At 33.7% G+C, this 21,701-nt stretch overlaps 1 long non-coding RNA gene across 2 annotated transcripts in view; it reads left to right on the top strand.

Moving 5' to 3' along the window:
- LOC135196136 (uncharacterized) overlaps positions 1–21,701 on the top strand; it is a 121,080-nt gene that overhangs the window by 49,327 nt on the left and 50,052 nt on the right. The window contains exons 2-4 of one of the 2 annotated variants that reach the window (XR_010310333.1): positions 3,862–3,953; positions 9,013–9,102; positions 20,997–21,046. This is a non-coding gene — a long non-coding RNA (uncharacterized LOC135196136). The remainder of the gene's footprint in view (positions 1–3,861; positions 3,954–9,012; positions 9,103–20,996; positions 21,047–21,701) is intronic. The other variant, XR_010310332.1, reaches the window with a different exon arrangement.

The raw sequence follows: 21,701 nt of genomic DNA, 5'->3' as shown, positions 1-21,701 counted from the left end.
TTCTTTCGTAGATAGTTAACTCTAAGGATAAATTTTAACCCGGTATGTGTCCTTGTATCCACCTTTGCATAGACGTGTTTAGTACCACAAGCCCCGCTGGGGATGACCGTAAAAGCATAAACAAAGACTGTCAATATCAAAAAGATAATGACCCCCTAAGAAATATTGTGAACTTTTCACTGTGACTTTATTACCGGCCACCATAAATTAATGTGATTTTTTTTCCTAGGCAAATTTGTGACTTTTTTTTTTCCTAGCTAAATTTAATTTTTTTTCTAGCAAAATTGTGCCTTTTTTCCTAGCCAGAATTGATTTTTTTCCGTAGCCAAAATTGTGGCTATTTTTCCTAGCCAAAATTGTGATTTTGTTTCCTAGCCAAAATTGTGATTATTTTTTTTCTTTATAGTGTTACTTTTTTTCTCGTGACTTTATTTCCAGCCACCTCGTTTTCTGTGGTAAGGTTGTTACCAGATGGTCGGGTACACACACACACACATTGTCATTGAAATACTGAAGTACCTGTTTTTATCCCAGTAACTATATGCCCTATTAACTACATGTGTGGGCGTTAATACGATTAAAAGCGGCCCCAAATGTGGCTCTCTCCTTTGGGATAATGAGCTTTGTAGCTCTCAAAGCTGCGTCCTTCGACGTTTGTCAGCATCCAGGCTCAAAGAGAAGTCCAAAGCTGCTGTGCGAGATAAAATGGACGAAATGACTTGGATTGAGTCATCGGATAATGGCGACCTTCAATTAACATCCCTAGCGAGTGTAGTTTGCTTGCGGATTCTGTAATAGTAATTATAAGATATTGACCATATATATACGTATATAAATTATTGTATTGTATTTATTACTGTTATATCTATTATATATATATGTATTATGTATTATATATTAATTATTATTCTATTTATATAAGTATATATATATTATATATTTCTTATATAGTATATATTATATAATTTATAGATATATTATATATTATATAAAAAAATTGTATATATTATATATATATCTTAATATATATTAATAAGATATATTATATATTATATACTATTATATATATTATATATATATTATGTATATTATATATATATATTATTAGATTTTATCTATTATATATATATATGATATATTATATATTATATATATTATATTATATAATTATATAGTTATATATTATATATTTCTATATATATTATTATTATCTATATTCGTATATATTCTTCTTATAGTCATCTATTCTATGATTATATAATATATATTATATATTATATATATATATTGCTATATGATTATATATGATTATATATAATATATAATCATATATTCTATATATTCATATATTAATCATATATCATCTATATTAATCATATATGATTATATATGATTATATATCGTTTAATGTATTTGTATATTATTGTGTATGTGCATGTGTGTATGTATATGTAATGTTATATATATATATATATATATATATATATACAGTATATATATGTACGTGTATATATATATATATATATATATATATATGTATATGTGTGTGTGTGTGTGTGTATATATATATATATATATATATATATATATATATATATATATATATATATATATATATATATATATATATATATGGGACTGCATAGCTGCAGGACTTGTATGAGCTTCATCTCGTAGTCTGGTACCTCGAATCTTCTTAACATCATTGATCTGGAACAATCTCGTAAGTATCCTTCAGTGCACCTCATGCGGTGCACTGTAGGTGTTACTTAAGGTTCTTTACAGAGTCCCTTTCTTAGTCCCCCAGCTGCAACCCTTTTCTTTCCTTTTACTGAACCTCCGTTCATAATCCCTTATTTCCATCTTACTTCCCACCCTCTTGTAACAATTGTTTCATAGTGTAACTGTGACGTTTTCCTCCTGTTACGCCTTTCAAACCTTCTATACTGTCAATTTCCGTTTTAGCACCGAATGACCTCATAGGTCCCAGCGCTTCTCCTTTGGCTGAAACTATGTATTTCATTCCATTTACTAATGGAATGTTATTCAGAAAGTTTTTTTTCTTTAATGATGGTTCTTTGCTGTCAAAATTTGCGGAACTTGCATTAGTAGCCATAATTAAGAGAAAAGGAGGCACCATAATTCTAGCAAATCTACGGACACTTGAATCCCTGTTTCATCATGGATATAAAAACTACGGTATAAGAGCTACAAACTACGGTTTAATATATAAATCTTGAATCTTTAATGACACCATTACATTTACTTTTCCGCTTTTGGTAATAGTTAAGTAGGAAGCGACAGAAAGAAAAAAAAATTAGTGAGTGGCGCACGCCTGGCATAAAATTCACAGAATTATTTTTAAGCATATAAAATATGTGCGATGCGCGTTGTCATATTAATGAAAAAAAAATTTCTCTCTCTCTCTCTCTCTCTCTCTCTCTCTCTCTCTCTCTCTCTCTCTCTCTGAGAGGTTACCGTCTTTAATCCTATAATACGTTACAAGCCGTGGTTGTCTAAAGATGCATTTCCTTCTTAGCGCCCCCGAACGAGTATATATACAGTATAATCAATCTTCAACTTCGTGTTTGACTTTGGTAACATTTGGACCGATGACAAACACATTTTAGCTTAATGTCTGTCACAATTTATCTCTTTGAATTCCTGCCACACAGCCCATTAGAAGGATCCGTGAAAATTTTAGCATTTAATGTTCTGGTGTTTTTACTCTGTTTTTAGATTTCTGTACAAGAAAACTATTGAAATGGCTATTTGTCTGTCCGTCCGCACTTTTTCTATCCGTCCTCAGATCTTAAAAACTACTGGCGCTGGAGGGCTGTAAATTGGGATATTGTTCATCCACCCTCCTATCATTAAAAATACCAATTTGCAACCCTCTAGCCTCAGTAGTTTTTATTGTATTTAAAGTTAGCCATGATCGTGCATCAGGTGTCAACAACACATGTCACCACCGGACGGTGGTTAAAGTTTCATGGGCCGTGGCTGAAAGTTCCATACAGCATCATACGCTGTACAGAAAACTCGATTTCGCCGAAGAAATAATATACATAAAACCCTAACTTCAAATTATTCTAGAATAATTTTTTTAGTTAAAGCGTCTGATACCACTAGAATAGTTCAAAATGAATACGCGGCAAATGTCGATAGACATATTATGAAGTGAATGTCCTTCAAATATTTAGTAGGAAATTATTTAAGAGGCTTTGACCTTGAGTTGCAGTCCCAAAATAGTCTTTGGCAACCGAAGAAAAAACAATTTCAGGACCGAATATGAACGACTCAAGAATGGCCACCATGTAAACGGAGAAGGAATACAGAGGACTGAATAAATGCCCAAGTTTTGAAGAGAGACGGCGCCTACTTGAAAAAAAATACTTGCTAGCTTTAATTTTTCAGATATTGCAAAAAAAAAAAAAAAAATCTACTTTGCTTAAATTTATTTTCTGAAATACCAAAATAAATAAAATGAAAAAAAAAACAAAAAAAAAAACACTGACTTGAATTTCCTTAAATAAATGGCAACAAAAAAATAAATAAGAAAACACTAGATTGATTTTATTTTCAGAAATAGGAAAAAAATAATAATAATAAAAACACTAGCTTTAATTTCTTTAAATAAACAAATAAATAAATAACAAACTAACTTGAATTTCTTTAAAGAAATGGCAACAAGAAAATAATAATTAATAAAGAAAACGCTAGCTTGATTTTATTTTCAGGAATAGCAAAAAATAAAAAAATAATAATAATGATAAATAAATAAAAACACTAACATGATTTTATTTAAAGAAACGGTAACAAAAAAAAATTATTAAAAAAACAATTTTAATTTATTTTCAGAAACGCCAATGTCAGTGACCTACTCCCGATTAATTCCGAAAGTACCAGCGCTAGGGAGAGAGAAGGAACAATGGCGCCCCCACCCCCCTCTGGTACAGTAAATCTCCTGTGGGCTTTTTAGTGTCGTTATCTCGAGTGCCAAAGGACGTACCCGCGGGCCCAAAGCACCCGCGCGGGCGTGATCACAGAAAACACTGCCCCAACGGATTGGTTGGCTGCAAGGCCCAGGCAGCAGCCGACCGTGACACGCTCCCTCTCTCTCTCTCTCTCTCTCTCTCTCTCTCTCTCTCGGGAAGATGGATCCCTCCAGTCTAAAGACCGTCCTTTTTTTTCTCTCTCTCCTTCCTCGATCGTTTGTTTATTTTACCCTGGCCGAACGCGCTCTCTCTCTCTCTCCTCTCTTCTCTCTCTCTCTCTCTCTCTCTCTCTAACAGTAAAATATTCAATTTTGTAATGAGAGGAAAACTCACATTACCGCTTCATGGATTAAATCTTAGTTTTGGAAATTAAAAGTAATTTGTTACTATATGCCGATAATAAATTCATTTCTTTCCGCATTACGTTTCAGGTATTCGTGATCTATTATGGTGTCGTTTCCAGTAGGCGGCATATCCTTAAAATGGTCACAGTTACCTTTTTTATGGCTATTTTTATTCCCGAACCTGTGACTTTTTTTTCTACATTTTATTTTCTGAAAAATTAACTAATTGTTCAGGCTTTGTCTGTCCGCCCGCACTTTTTCTGTTCGCTCTCAGATCTTAAAAACGACTGAGGCTAGAGGGCTGCAAATTGGTATGTTGATCATCCACCCTCCAATCATCTAACATAATAAATTGCAGCCCTCTAGCTTCAGTAGTTTTTCTTTTTTATTTAAGGTTAAAGTCAGCCATAATCGTGTATCAGTCAGAGCAGCAACACAGGCCACCACCACGGCCGGCTGAGAGTATCATAATGCACTACACGCTGTACAGAAAACTTGATTGACTCGGATTATTTTTTACCTGTTTCTTTTTGAGTCTAGCTTAGTACCGATTTGAATGACCAGTGGACGGAGGTAGTTTACTAATAATTGATCATGTACCATTATATACTTTAGGGGAATGCCCACTAGTTCTCTTCGAGGTGAATTTAAAACGCGAACTATCATCTGTTGAATATTATTAGTCATTGTTGGTAAAATATCCGCATAGCAATGATGGCAACTCCTCCGATAACCTTCCAGAGTTAATTTTGGAGACAGATGTGGAAGTAGACGTCGGCGGTGCCCTGTAATTAAGCCTAAAATGTAATCGTCGGGTAATTTGAGGCATAATTATGGTTATCATAACTTTTACGGCGAAGTATTATTTTTTCTATTTTTTTTTTCTCTTCGGGTAACTGTACTTAGATCATTAAAGTTATTCCCTCATTTCGAACACAAACTCTTCTATTTGACACATACTTCGGGCTTTCGTTTTTTTATATTCAAAGAATTCTCAGTCAGTTGCGACTGTGTCGACATTTTTTTCATTAGTATAATTTGTGAATTTGTTTTCTTTACATGATCGAATTCCTCATTCCTTTTAACTGAATTCGTCATTTCTTGTGATGATTACTTTTGTTATTCCCTTTTTATCGCCGGTGTTCAACTCTCTCTCTCTCTCTCTCTCTCTCTCTCTCTCTCTCTCTCCCCCATATTATTTACTCTCTTGAATATAATTCTTATCCTTGCTGTTTGCAGAAACATTTAAAATACTGAAAGTCATAACAAAAGACAGTGACCTAATTACGTTAAACGAAAACCAGACAAGAAAGAATGGATGGAAACTAGAGCTGAAGAGATACAACACATCCCATTGTGGGAACTTCTTTACTTATAAGATATGTGACACGTGGAATAAACTGCCACGAGAAGTTGTAAACAGCAACATTGTGGAAGAATTTAAAAGAAGGTTAGACAAAATCTTTAGGACACTGTGAATGAACAGTAAAACTGCTCATACAGAGAAGTGAGCACAGGATGTCTTCCCGGATGGACCAACAAGTCTTTGAGACATTCTAATCCTTAAACTCCTTGTAAGATCAGTATCGTTAAATCACAATCTCCATTATTTTCGGTTTCAATCTTCATTGCTCTCTTCTTTGAAGCGGCCATCACTAGTCTCATAGTCACCTCGAGGACAGTTTGCTTTTCCTTGCTGTTTGCGTCAGTTTTGCTACTTCAGTTTTCTATATCTTGTGGCTTAATTTCCTAACTCTTCTTTGGCAATCTCTCTTGAACATCCTCTGCCTTGCTGACAGTCAGTTCAAACGGAAGACGCTCTGAAAGGGAGTTCAATGGAACGCCCTTTAAAAGGAAATGTCTAAAGACCACTTATTTGTTTTAACACATCTGTACACCGATGATAGCTCTTAGTAGACTAGTTAGTCGTTGGTGGTATTCTTACATCGTGGAGGGCAAGGTTCTCCATTCCCATGAAATTGATCAAACGAGTTAAATAAATGGATAGCGTAGCTATATATGTAATCTGATTTTGTAGTATGCTGTTGGCAGCTTCTTTGAAATAATGAACAACTTAACTATACATGTATAATTTTTTTTTCTCCGGTCCATTGGTTTCAGCATTTCTCTTGTCTATGCATTTCTTTATATTTCTTTAGGGTTATCTGCTTCCTTTTGAAAACAGTTTATAATTTATCAAATTATGCGAATTAGAATGGACAGGTGTTGTCTTTGACAATTAAACAAAATCTTAAAAATCCGGAAAATAATTTTTGATGCGAATTAGAATGGACAGGTGTTGTCTTTGGTAATTAACCAAAATCTTAAAAATCTGGAAAATAATTTTTGAAAAGTACCAGTCGAAGGATATGTCGTTTTCGAACTGGAGAAAAATGGTCCTTGACTGATGTCATTAGACAGGGGATGGAACAGTTTCTTTAGACAGGCCATCTTAAATGAAGATTGTCAAGATGGAAGTATTAATAAGCTTATTTTTGTTGAAACGGAATATTTCAGCGTCTTAAGAAACGTTAGAGATCAAAGCAGCATTTCATATACCACAATATACACCACAGAGCTTCAGATTAATTGCAAATAGCTCCGTAGGGGGATAGTGCCGTCAGTGCACCTCATTCGGTGCAATGTAGGCATTACTTAACGTTCTTTGCCGCGTCCCTTCGGCCCATAGCTGCAACTACTTTCATTACTTTTACTGTACTTCTGTTCATATTCTCTTTCTTCCATCTTACTGTCCGCCATCTCCTAACAGTTGTTTCATAGTGCAACTGCTTTGAGGTTTTCCTCCTGTTAACACATTTCAAACCTTTTGACTGTCAATTTCCGTTTCAGCGCTGAAGGGCCTTAGTTGCCCCAGTGCTTGGCATAATGCCAAAAATCTATATACTAAATCAAATCAAATAAAAATAATTGCAAGTATGTTAATCTTAAATACTCGAACAAAACACCAACTTTGCTTACTAAATTTCTAATCCGTTTTATGCAAAGAATTTATAATAAGAAAAAGCAATTTAGATTTCTGTTTAGTAAACAAAATATGTCTAGCTTCATCCACGGCATTTACTAATTCCATCAGTGCATGGTGAAGGCTTCCAACTGTTACCTGCATTCGTTTAGATATCAACAATTTATCACATAACAACACTTTAATTAATTTGTTTATTATTCCTGCTCCATCTAAGATAGACATTAGATATACCTTGCCGTAGATCGCTATAATCAAGTTTATAATAGCTTCTTGATATTATTTTGATTTCCTGTTGTCTAATCGCATAGCTTACAAGTCATAGCTCTCACGACATAGCGGCTATAGCCCGCTTATCTACAATGACCTATGGCCTTATTAAACCGATTTCCATACTGCCTACAAACACAAATGTAACGTTATCTTTTGACTGTTGTTTCTCTGATGCCAGTTTACAGGTCAAAACCGAAAGCTTCTACTTTTTTTTCTTTTTTTGTCATCGACAAGGACGGCCATTACTGGTTCTATGGTCTTCGCCTGCCACCTCGGTGGCCTCGAGTTTGATTCTCGGTCATTCCATTGAGGTGTGTGAGATGTGTATCTCTGGTGATAGAAGTTCACTCTCGACGTGGTTCGGAAGTCACGTTAAGCCGTTGGTCCCGTTGCTGAATAACCACTGGTTCCATGCAACGTAAAAACACCATACAAACAAACATACATACATTACTGGTTCTTTAGGAAAGGGGTCAACAGTAAGTTGAGATGTTCCAGTTTAACTTTGCAAAGTTCTAACTAAGGTTAAATACTGAGCTTATTAGGGTTGTTTTAGGGCCGTTTTTAAGTTCATTATTTGGTTCATCTGACAAAAACTCTTCATATTTAAACTCTTTGATTCTTGGATTTTGTGCTCGAATATAATACCTTGTTTAACACCATCAGGAATACAGTTATTTGAAACATGGTTTCGTCAGGTTTACAGTTTTATGCGTCTATTTAACTTCATAGAGCACTGTCAGACTACGGTAACAGACATGCTGTCTGCATTTATTTATGGCTTACAGACTTAATTACTACTTGAAAAATTAAAAATTAGAACACACTCGGATTTTAGTTTTAGTTAGTCCCATGTTAACATAACCATGAATACAGTTATTTGATAATCGAAGTATTTATGGTTTTTGTCATGTGAATAGTGATAGATGTGCTTTCAACTTAATAGAACACTGCTAGACTACAATATAACATAACTGGTAAAAATGTTGTTACTACAGAATTCCATCTAATAAATGGAGCCCTTAACTTTCTATATTTTGGAGTTTTTATGTGCTCCTTTTATTAGACAGTATAAGATATTCAAGCCGTTTTTAGTTATGCACTACACACTCGATTAATGCCTACAAAATAGAAGATTTGAGCTCGGGTAATCACAGTGGCGCTGGCTACTGAACAGTGAAAAAAAAAAAAAAATCTACCGTACTGTTGTTGGTAATGCTTCGTGCTTGCAACTTGGGGGGGACTAGTTCAAGACTTGCTTGAGAGCTGAAGCCGTATTATCTCATTTGATTGTCGGTTATAGTTCATTTGCATAATTGTATTGTATGCGGGTGTATGTATATATATTATGATATAAAATTATATGTATGTGTTTTATAAATAATTTTACATATCTGTTCATTTACTTTTTCAGGCTATGAACAAAGCCCGAACTGCGATCTCACAAGATACCGAACCAAAATTTGATGGACGTGATAGTAACCCTCCCAGTGGCATAATTAAGGTAAGTTCCTAAACGAAGGATTTAAAAAAAAAAAAACTAAGTCCTGCTTTATAAACTTCTTCAGAGACAGTAATAAATTTTTTAGAAATAAAATAAGCACACTTGTCGTATTTTAAGACTAGATAAAAATCCAGATGTATTTTGAAAAAATATAAAAAAAAACTTAAAATTCATGACAATTTCAAGACCAACTGGTCTCCTCTTCAGGTGATTACAGAATAATAATAATAATAATAATAATAATAATAATAATAATAATAATAATAATAATAATAATAATAATAATAATAATAATAATAATAATAATAATAATAATAATAATAATAATAATAATAATAATAATAATAATAATAATAATAATTAATAATAATAATAATAATAATAAAGAAAAAGTTCAAGTTACAAAAGTTAAGAGAGAAAATCATATATCCAACCACTCTCGGTCGTTAACCGAACTGCCACTAAAATAAACAAATCCGCCATTTTTGGGGGGAGGGGGTAACGTTTAAGTTTTTTTTTCTGTTCAAGTAACATCTTGAAGTTCATTTAGACTTGGTGGGTTTTTTTTTTGTTGAAGTAACATCTTAAAGTTCATTTAAACTTGTAAGTTTTTTTAAGTAACATCTTAAAATTCATTTAGACTTGGTGGTTTTTTGTATAAGTAACATCTTAAAGTTCATTTAAACTTGTGTTCTTTTTCAAGTAACATCTTAAAGTTCATTTAGACTTATAGGTTTTTTGTTTAAGTAACATCTTAAAAGTTCATTAGGTTTTTCTCTAAGTAACATCTTAAAATTCATTTAGACTTGTAGGTTTTTTTGTTTAAGTAACATCTTAAAGTCCATTTAGACCTGTAGGTTTTTGTTGAAGTAACATCTTAAAATTCATTTAGACTTGTAGGTTTTTTTGTTTAAGTAACATCTTAAAGTTCATTTAGACTTGTAGGTTTTTTTGTTTAAATAACATCCTAAAGTTCATTTTCATTTAGACTTGGTGTTTTTTTTCTTTAAGCGAGACCTTAAAATTCATTTAGACTTGTAGGTTTTTTTTTAAGTAACATCTTAAAATTCATTTAGACTTGTAGGTTTTTTTAAGTAACATCTTAAATTTCATTTAGATTTGGTGGTTTTTTGTTTAAGTAACATCTTAAAGTTCATTTAGACTTGGTGGTGGTCTGCCTTCTCCACCGGGACTGTTATTGTCACGTTCGCCCGTGATCAGCTCATGGTGCTCGTCAGACAAATCTTTATTTGCCTGCGATCATCAATCACGGAAAACTTTCAGCTACATGCGCGCACACGCGTGTCCTCTCCTTCGTGTGGGGGTTGTGGTGGCGGGGGGGGGGGGGGGCACGTGACTCACCTAGTGGGGGTCTGGGGGTGGCCATCAGAGGAGGTCGAAGTTCGTGGTTGTTCCTATGGGATGGTATAATCCATCAGGTGTAATGTATGTATGTCTATGTATGCCTTTGTATGTATGTGTATCTAGGCTTATGTATGTATATGTAGGCCTTTGTATCTGTGTATCTAGGCCTATGTTAGTATATGTAGGCTTTTGTATGTGTGTGCATCTAGGCCTGTGTGTGTATATGTAGGCTTTTGTATGAATGTGTGTATCTAGGCCATTGTGTGCATATGGGGGCCTTTGTATGTATGTGTGTATCTAGGCTTGTGTGCATATGTAGGCCTATGTATGTATGTGTATCTAGGAATATGTGTGCATATGTAGGCCTATGTATGTATGTGGTGCTTACTGCTCTCGAAAGTTTGTGACGTTTGCGAATGTTTTGAGCTTCAGTACAGGCCAATCCGTTCAGTTATCTATCAATTCAGACCGCCATTTCTCTGGTATTTGATTTTGGCATTGTTTACTTAAAATGTCCAATATGGATTTGTTAATATAACGTGAACAGAAAAACAGGGTGTGATCTGACCTCCAGCTTTCTCGATACCTTTAACATGCTCCAATGCTTTTTTTTTTTTTTTTTTTTCCAAAATTACAGGTTATATGTAATTAGGTAAATGAGAATTTGATTTGATTGATAATGCTAGTTATAATCAGCTGTATACGTAAATCAGTGGTTACATTAACAAGAAAACTAGTTTTAAACGCTGAATAATTTACTGCATTGGAGGGTTACTTAGAAAATCGCACAAAGCACAGGTGGTGACCCTCTAGTTCAGTTTAATCACAAATTGAAACCAGCTCGAGAAGAGGCTTTATTAGTCTCGGAGTCTTGATAAACTAATCCTTTATGATAATAATAATCACAAATTGAGGCCGGAAAGCAGGTAATACACCCTGAAATATTTTTCATGGCTAAGTATTAAACCTTTTATAAAAATAAATTAGCAGTGACAATGATTTTCCCAGCAAAATAACATTAAGATTTTACTTTTATTGAAAAGAGTTGGACTATACCAGAGATTATTTGTTGTATACTTTTTATTCTCTTTAATCTAATTTCACAGGCAATTAGTGGGAGGTTTTTCGCCAAATTGAATATAACACAACGGAATGTTCATATCAACTTAAAACATAACAAATCCTCATTCAGTGCTCTTCGGTAGTGTAGTAAAACTTATAACTAAATCAATTATAGGTTTTGAGAAACACTTACGCCACTGACATTAGAAACACTTTTTTATATTAATCTGAGATCAAATTAGAGTATTCTTTGAGGACATGAAGCTGAATTAAGAAAAACTATACACACATGAATCTGATATTGAATTAATGTTGCACTGAAACATTACATTTATTTTCTTGAAGTTGAAAATATTGAAAGGCTTGGCACCACCTTGCAACCGCCACGATTTTATCTGTACTATTCTATTTCTGTTAACAGCCCGATGAATACGAAGTTATCAGTGATGGTGGTGCATGTAAAAAGGAATAGATTATAGAGAACTTATAGAAACCTGGCTCCTCAAGTCCTTTCAAGCAATAGAAACTTAGCCTTTCCAGTTGTCTTACAAAAATTTCTAAAGATCCTTTGCTTGCATGTCATTGTCCTGGGAATTTAAGTAATGAGAAAGTAGAGACGATGAATTATGAAAAGAGATCTTCATCCGAGAGTGATGCAGTCATTTTGAAAATGAAATGGTACTGACTGTGATGTTGATAGACTCAGCTCGTCTTAGTCACGCTACAATTTATTAAAAGACCATAATTAGCCGTAGGTGTCACTCGTAAATGTTACTAAAGGTTTCTGTCCTATAATTGTATGGCTCTAATTTTTATTCATGTTATTTTAGAGGAATCATTAACTATTTTGTTTGATGTAAGTTGTTCCTCTACCACATATTCAGGAGAATGGTTGACGTGAATCTCTCTTAGGGATCCCTTTTGCTACTACCCAAAATTAACAACTGATAGGAATTATTTGATCATTTTACTGTAACAGAAAAAGTTTTTGTTTATTCTGATGAAATCTAATATCCTGATTGTTACATAAAAATCTGTTTATCCCTGTAAAGAAAGGTTCCCCCCGTGCTTAAATGTTATTTACTATATTGCTCTTGATCTTAGAGAAAATAACACCGTCCAGTGCTCTCAATTTTCAGCAAACTTTTCTTAGTGATTCCAACGTTCTGAGTTCTCAGTTTTTAACAACTTTTCTTAGGGACTGCAATGTGTCTGATCATTCTATTCTACCACCCATCGAATAAAATGTACTTGTTTTCTCTTAAGGTCCATTGGGATTTTCATAACTGTAACGATAAGCAAGGTATTTTGACCTTAACGCGTTTTCTATATGAATCATCTGGGAGTTTATGGAAAAGCTTACACTCCCGTGCTTTGCCTTATCTGTCCTTTACTTAAGCTTGCCCTTGGAATTGGAAACCTGCAAGAATCGGCTGATTTCCATGAAAAGTTATTTATCTGGATATAGCTGTCAAGCTTTTGCTTCGAAACCTGTCACCTATTGGTATTCAAAATTTTACCCCAGCCCTTTTCCAAACACTGTACATCCCGCTCTCGAAATTCAGGTAACTAAACGTTGACTTTTGTATGAGCAATATTCAGGGGATCATCTTTCGTATCTCTTGATGTTTTAAGGCAGTCTTCAAATTGGATTTGAGAGAACCTTAGCTGCCATCATCAAGATCGCTGTGGCATAGTTTGACAAAAGCTGAACCAAACCTTCCTCAAGGCTTTTTTAGTCTTTTGTTATTGCTATGTCTTTAACTGAGTTTTTATATCTGTTGTCGATGATGCAAAATTTGCTTCATTCTCCACCGGCTTTGAGGCTCTGAAGGGGTCAGTTCTCGTTCTAAATATTGTCATCATCTTTACAATGACCAATCTGTCATTGTTAATCAACTTTTCTTCCCCTATACAATTTCTGCCCTCTCCAACAAATGGTTAGCTCCTATGTTGAATCTTTCACCTTACGGGTTCCTCATGTTTGCACACGCTCTCTACAAATTTCACTGACCTTCTTGTCATTTTTCATCTACAACCAAACCTTGAATATTCTCCTGTTTGTTTTTCAATGTTACAACATTTTATCCTTCAAGGGCAAGTCTGTAACTTCTTTCAGTGTTAATCACTAGCCTTCTTTCCTACCTCCTCCCATTCCTAATTTTCTTAAACATTTGGATATATAAGAGAATCGGGTTAACCGTCCCATTGGTCTGCGTATTTGACAAAAAAAGTAATTTTTCCTTAAATAGCATTGCCATACCTAGATGTATTTATTCCTCTAAGTTTTTAAGTCTCAAAATTAGTGTCATGTTTATAGTTAATTTATTTGGACCACAGACAATGCCATAATATTTCAGAGTTGCGTTGGAAATCCAAAATTCTGCTTGTCCTCGGGAGTCTTTGCACTTTTTACGAAATGCCTTTTCAGACAATTTATGCATGTTTAAGTTGAGGCAGATTTCATGACAAGACATTATTATTATTATTATTATTATTATTATTATTATTATTATTATTATTATTATTATTATTCATTATTTTATTATTATTATTGATTATTATTATTTATTATTATTTATTATTTATTATTATTATTATTTTATTTCAATGTAATGTTCTACGATACAATAGACACAACAGGTGAATCGAATCGCGTTATCATATGTTCTCTGTACAGTATTATCTTAACACGTAGAAATTTATCGACTGACCTCCAAGGCGCCATGTTTACAAATTCTCTGGGTACAGGGCAGCAGAGTCCAGTAACCTCCACCCACACATGACTCAAAGGCATCCATGTATTTATCAGCCTTGTAACTGTACATCAACAAAGATGTTTTTCTTTGGAAAATCACCCGGCGAGATGATCACTCCCAGTGCTTCCAGGCTTCCAGTTGCAAGCTATTGCCTGTCTCACCCAGGGTGAGCTTTGCATGCCCAGTTTTGATCATAATGTTGCTGGTGTTGTTTCTGGCAATGAAGAGAGATTTCGTTCAGCTAAGTAAATTCACTTCTGCTAATGGCGTTTGCCAGAGAGACCCCCATTCGTCATGCTCTCAATCGGTGGGTCGTGGTTGGTCATTCGTTGGAAAATTTCCAATGATTCATGCTGGAATACATGACCGTGGATAAGATATCCCATTAGGGCTTGTTGACCCCCCTTGTTTTCTTAATAGGGAAAGTCAGGGGCTCTACAGATACCAGAATCTCAAAGTGACACTGATAGCCCAAAGGCCTAAGGAACAGGAAAATTCTCCAGTGCCTAATTCGTTTGGTGACATTTGGTGTCGTTCGTTGTTTGTGAGGTGGCAGCTTTCGATGGTGGAGCTTTGCAGATGTTAAAATTGATGTTAACAAAAGTAAATGAACCCATTTGAAGGATATTCCATTTCTCTCTCTCTCTCTCTCTCTCTCTCTCTCTCTCTCTCTCTCTCTCTCTCTCTCTCCAAACCTTTGTCTGCCCTTGTGTTATAAGTGAGTTATTCAGTAGATTTTCCACAAAAAAAGGAAAGAAACAAGTAGTGCTGGAGAGACAAATTACGTCACCAGACGCATTGTATCTAGATTCTCACCCAAAGAACATTTAAAAATAAAGCCATAGATAAATCGAATGGACTGGTTCGCAATTTCATCCAAATTGTCATGAATTGGATCCCTATCGTGGTACAACTGTACGTAGATGACAACAGGGACTTGAATTCATGTAGGTTTTGTAATACGGCTAACCTATCTTAGGTAAAAATTTTGCTTAAAACACTTCCTACTGATGAAGATTTTGCTCCCACTGAATTAGAAAAAAAATCCAAATCATCAGGAAAGAAAGGGACACGAGACACATTCATCAACCGAAAAATAATGAAAAAAAAAAAGTTGTTTCTGACAATTTATTTAGCAAATGTCAACCTGATTTCATGTGAAAACTTGACTTTTCAGTTAATCAGCCAAACACTAAACTTGAGTGCGATATCACCTTCGTTAAGGATGTCAACAACAACAACAACAACAAAAGACTTTATTTCAGCTCAAGGCCACATACATGGAATATACAAAGTAGAGACAATAACATACACAATCTAGATACGTGGCATTACATGATAAAAATGACGTATCGGCAATATCCACACAGTTGCTGAAGTCTAGAAAATGGTATTCATAATAATGGTAATGACAGTAGTAATATTGAGAATAGTAATAAATTGATAAATATAATTACAATAAAGATTGCTTTCAATTAATTTCTAACAAGGGACCTTAGGTGGTTATAGAAGTCTGGTTTTTTTGTCTTTTAAGAAAATTGTGTAGGTTTTTGCATTGGTCCAAGTCTGGACGTGGAAATATTTTTCCTTTTATGCTTAAATCGGTGATGCGTATGGAAAGACAACTGGAGCTTTCTGCTGTGTGAAATAAGATGAAAAACGGAGAGTACTGTATGCATTATGACGATAATCGCTAGGCGGATGTCCGCCATCTCTTAAGTTACCCAGTCTAATATTCTCTTAGCTTGGAAAATAGTAGTTTTTGTAAAGCCAAATAACTTTAATTTGCTTGCACCTTTCATCTGGTATTCAGCTGAACATTTTGTTTGTGCTGTCTGCTTTGATGAGGTCGTTTTGGGGCTTATTCAAGTAGGATAAGTCGTTCTGTGCTGGTAAGGTAGTTTGGCGTCGTATTCAAATAGAATAAGTCGTTCTGCGTTGGTGAGGTCATTTTGGGGCTTATTCAAATAGAATAAGTCGTTCTGCGTTGGTGAGGTCGTTTTGGGTCTTATTCTAGAAAAGGTCGTTCTGTGTTGGTAAGGTCGTTTGGCGTCTTATTCAAATAGAATAAGTCGTTTTGCGTTGGTGTGGTCGTTTTGGGGTTCATTCAAATAGAATAAGTAGTTCTGCGTTGGTGAGGTCATTTAACAACAAAAATAATAACTTTTAGCTATCCGAATATATGTAGAGAAGTAATTATAAGTTTTTTAGAACCAACAACCGGAACTTCAGAGAGGTTCGTCTATTCTTTGAATATCTCTGAACACTTAGCAATAACAATATTAATCTTTGCTTTGACTGCTGCCCATGGGACCACTGCATATTTGGCTCTGGGCAGTTTCGTGTAGTTTTGGGGAATTAATGAAACCCAGTAGGCCTATACCCTCTCCCGATGTAAAAGGGAAAAAGGAAAAGAAAAAGGACACTTTGCTAAGACCTGGTTGACTTGTAAGCAAGACCCCTAACAGAATTTGACTACTGCCTCGGCTTAATTCGCGTTGTGTCTTATTTTCAAGCCTGCCAGGGTTTAGCACAGTGTCCATTTCATTGTGTTCCTTCCCAAACTTTGATGCTCAGCGTCAGAATATGAAAGTTCGCGATACTCGAAGTTACGAGCCATAGGTTAAACATACCATTCAAAAGATTAAGTATTGATTTTTTGAATGGTATGCTTAATGATGTCATTGTATTGTTGTTTCGCCAATTAAATCTCGAGTGAAAAAAGTGGTGATTTCCAGAGAAATGGTGGCCATTTAGTTGTTTACCCTATGGTACCAACTCTTATTATATTAAATGGTAGTATTGAAAAGAGCTGTTATATGATACTCAGGTTCGCCCGCCTGTCCAATTAACCTATTTAAAGTACTTATTTTGATCCTAGTACTGTTAACCTGGCCATTCATAATAGTGTATCGAAATGTGCATTATTGGGTTATACGATTGTTGAGCACAGACACATATGGGGGTAGGGGGGCTTGGGAGGAATTGTGGTGGGGGAGGGGGCGGGTGGCCTCAGAACTAAGTTTGGATTTGCAGTGTAAGATCAAAGCCAATTGGATCGATGACTGGAATCCACATAAATAAAATTCCTCCTAAGGCCGCAACAGATTAAACAGGAATAGTACTCGTTGATATTTTTGGGAGTCTGGTATCGGTGTAACTCGGGGCCTTGTGATCGAAAGTTGAATTGATGTGATATTTAGATGATAGGAGTTTGTAATAATAGAGAAAAACGCCATTTGAGATCTTATGTTTATTTTCAGGGTTGCTTGTATATGTGACATACGATATCAGGACTCCGTAGACTTTAATATTAATTTTTCGATATAGGCAATATTAATTTTTCCAAACATAAGAATTATCAGTTTTTCGAGACATGAGAAATTACCATTTTTCGAGACTTTAGAATTATAAATTTTTCGAGTCTTAAGAAATATTAATTTTTGAGACTCCAGAAATATTTGGTTTTCGGAGACGTAAGAAATATTAGTTTTTGAGACCTATGAAATAATAATTTTTCGGGGCTTAAGAAATGAAAAAAATCTTCGAGACTCAAGAAAAAATAATTTTCGTCACTTGAAAAATATTAAATTTTCGTGATTTGAGAAATTAAATTTTTCGAGACCTAAGAAATATTAGTTTTTCGCGACTTGAGAAATATTAGTTTTTCGAGACTTGATTTGAGAAATATAAATTTTTCAAAAACTGAGAAATACTGATTTTTCGTGACTTGAGAAATATTAATTTTTCGAGACTTAAGAAATTAATTTTTCGAGACCAAAAAATGATAATTTTAAAAATTTAAGAAATATTAATTTTTTGAGATCTAAGAGAAGTTCATTTTCTCCAGAGTAGCTGAAAGGTGAAATAATGGCATTATTTATGTAACTAAATGTCATAATTGTAACTGTCATAGTCTGTAAATACGTAGAAAAAACGTCATTGAAAATCAGAAAGTGGGACACTGGTGTATTATAATGCTTCAGAGTAGCATTGAAAATCATTTTTTTTATTAAGTTTAATTCAGATGTTTCGAGAAACTATTGATCATCACCTATTTTTACCTGACGTAGGCGTTCAACCATTATTGGTTCTGTTTTTTCCATCATTAGATTGAAGAACAAAATCAATTCCATTGTCCAAAGGGCCAGGTGATATCGTGTGCGATAATACGAATACTTATTTGTACACTGATCTGTTTTTCTTTTGTGGGCGTATCTTGATAGCGTTGAGTGTTTGTGTCTCGAAACTAATTATGCCCCTGAAGTGAACCTGATTTGTCATGAGGTTTTTGTGAGGAAAAAAAATTTCAATTCTTGTTGTCAGGTCATGTGAGAAATAATGAATTTATCTTGAAGGCTGAGGTTATTTTTTGACATGCGTATAAATAATTTCAGTTCTTGTTGTCAGGTTCTTGTGAGAAAGAGTGAAGTTAATTTGAAGGCTAAAGTTATATTTTGTCATGTGTATAAATAATTTTAATTCTTGTCAGGTTCTTGCGAGAAAAAGTTAAACTTGATTTGATGACTCCAGTTAATTGTACGTGTGTAGAATGTTAGGTTCTTGGGAAAATGAAGTAAATTAAATTTGAATGATCAATTATCTTTACGTGTTTATAATCTACTTTTGATTCTTGTTTTGTTCTTGTGAGAAAAAGGAAGTCTCATTTGAACGTGAATGCTCCAGTTAATTTTGCAAATTGTGCATAAACAGTTTTGCTTTGCTCTAATTCAAATTTAATTCAAGAAAACCAGTCATTTACAGATTAATTATAAACAGTTTTGCTCTTGCTCTAATTCAAAATTAGTTCGAGAAAACCAGTTATTTCTACAAATTTTATATAAACAGTTTTGCTTTTGCTCAAATTTTAAATTATTTCAAGAAAAACTAGTCATTTATATACATTGTGTATAAACAGTTTTGCCTTGCTCCAATTTAAGATTAGTTCAAGAAAAACCAGTCATTTATATACAGTGTGTATAAACAGTTTTGCTTTTGCTCAAATTTTAAATTATTTCAAGAAAAACCAGTCATTTATATAAATGTGTATAAACAGTTTAGCCTTGCTCCAATTTAAGATTAGTTCAAGAAAAACCAATCAGTTATATACAGTGTGTATAAACAGTTTTGCCTTGCTCCAATTTAAGATTAGTTCAAGAAAAACCAGTCATTTATATACATTCTGTATAAACAGTTTTGCCTTGCTCCAATTTAAAATTAATTCAAGAAAACCTCTTAATTTTATAATTTTGCCTTTGCTCTAATTTAAAATTAGTTCAAGAAAGCCAGTTATTTTTACAGATTTATTAAACAGTTTGCTCTTGCTCTGAATTAAAATGAATTCGAGAAAACTCAGTTATTTTTATAAATCATGCATAAAGTTTTGCCTTTGCATTAATTTGTTGCCTTTGCTCCAATTTTAAATTAGTTCAAGAAAATAATAATCAGTTGTGAGAAGTTTTACGCTGAAAAATGGGAATCGTATAAAGTATTGTATATTGTATGACTTACTGAGGCGAATAAATGTAATAAGAGAAAGCAAATGTTACTAAAAATGATAAATTGGACGGAAAGGTAATCCAGAGAAGGGACGATTGGTGATTCCTGGGATTACTGAAGGATTTTGCTGTAATGTTAATTTTTGTCCTAACTTCTGTTTAATCAATTAAAGCGTTTCCCTACACAACGTGTTTGTCTTAATTAATTACATTGTCTTAAGAAATATGAGATATTCTCTTAAGTAATGAAAATGCTACCTGGATAACGATAATGTTACTTAAATAATGCTAATGACATTGTTACTTAATTAATGATAGTTACTTAAATGATGATAGTTACTTAAATAATGAGGAAGTTACTTAAATAATAATAATTACTTAAATAATGATAGTTACTTAAATAACAATAGTTACTTTAATATTACTTAAATAATGATAGTTACCTAAATGATGATAGTTACTTAAATGATGGTAGTTACTTAATTAGGAAGTTACTTAAATAATAATAATTACTTAAATAATGATAGTTACTTAAATAACATTAGTTACTTTAATGTTACTTAAATAATGATAGTTACTTAAATAACAATAGTTACTTTAATGCTACTTAAATAATGAAAATGTTACTTAAAAATGATAGCTTCTTAAATAATGGTAATTTTAATTAAATAGTAATGTTACTTGAGTGACGATAAAGTTAAATAATAATAATGTTACTTAATTAAAAAAAATCTTCATAGTAGCACGAGGCTTCAAATGGAGAAACAAATCCACAGTTATGTAAATGTACATAGTTTTAAATTTAAATATATGTACATTTATATAACTGTGGGTTTGTTTCTCCAATGTTACTTAAATATTAATGTTACTTAAATATTAACGTTACTTAAATAATGATAAAGTTAGTTAAGTAATGATGAAGTTAGTTAAATAATGATAAGGGGACAGATAATTATATAGTCTCTTAATTCTTGTCTCGCTTATTTGTAGCGAAATAAACCACCATTTTACGATGTCATCTCACTTTCGGCATGTGTTGAGTTTTAGATTTTTCTTGTAATTTTTCTAATCTTTTGCTTAACGTTTTACCCACTGGTCTTACTTTTTCTTTATCACATAGGCCTACTACTCCACCGCCATCTTGAATTATCTCAATTCAAGATGGCGGTGACTACTCCCGCCATAATCACCTTTCTTCCCTTTTTTCCAGGAATTCCAGTAGTTTTAAAGCTTGCAGTCTACCCTTTGTCGGCAAATTCGGTAAGTGACCCTCTCGTGCTTGCTTTGTACACTGCTTGGAATTTTCAAAGATCGTTCACATACTTTATTAGTTTCTCTCTGATCATTAACTTTCACCGTAGAGTCAAATAATTTAAGCACAACAATATTAGGTTTTAATCTGTCTCTGTAACTAGGTATCTCTTGATTTTTGGAATGGTATTGTTCACATTTGTAACTTCAGATTTCCATGGGTTATTCGTTGTTGTTGTTTTAGATTAAGCTGGCCTTATCCCAGCGTGGGCTCTTGCTCATAGAGCAGCCGGTAGATGATTTTTCGATTTCGGTGAAATTTTTTTTTAACCATATAGTATCATCACTTATGAAAGACATAAGCTTGTTTCCAAAATTTCAAAAATTAAAATAAGCCTCCAACGTAAACTAAATTACGTCAGGTCACGAAACTCGCACTGAATCTAGTCTCCTTCATATTATTCTACGTCACAAGCATAATAAGGTTCGTATATCTCTTGCCTGCTTCGATTCGTCCCTCACTTTCCCATAGTAATTCGACACGCATCTTCCCTCGCCGTCTTGACCTCACTCACCGTTTTGTTTTTCGTGTGTAATCAGTTTCAGCTATCGACTATAGAAAGTCGAAAGCTGTTTGCTTGTAGTTTTTCTAAGTCATGGAGGG

This window comes from Macrobrachium nipponense, chromosome 17, assembly GCF_015104395.2.
Source record: "Macrobrachium nipponense isolate FS-2020 chromosome 17, ASM1510439v2, whole genome shotgun sequence".
Classification (NCBI taxonomy): Eukaryota; Metazoa; Arthropoda; class Malacostraca; order Decapoda; family Palaemonidae; genus Macrobrachium; species Macrobrachium nipponense.
The sequence above is the reverse complement of the archived record's forward strand: the minus strand, read 5'-3'. Positions and strand labels throughout refer to the sequence as shown.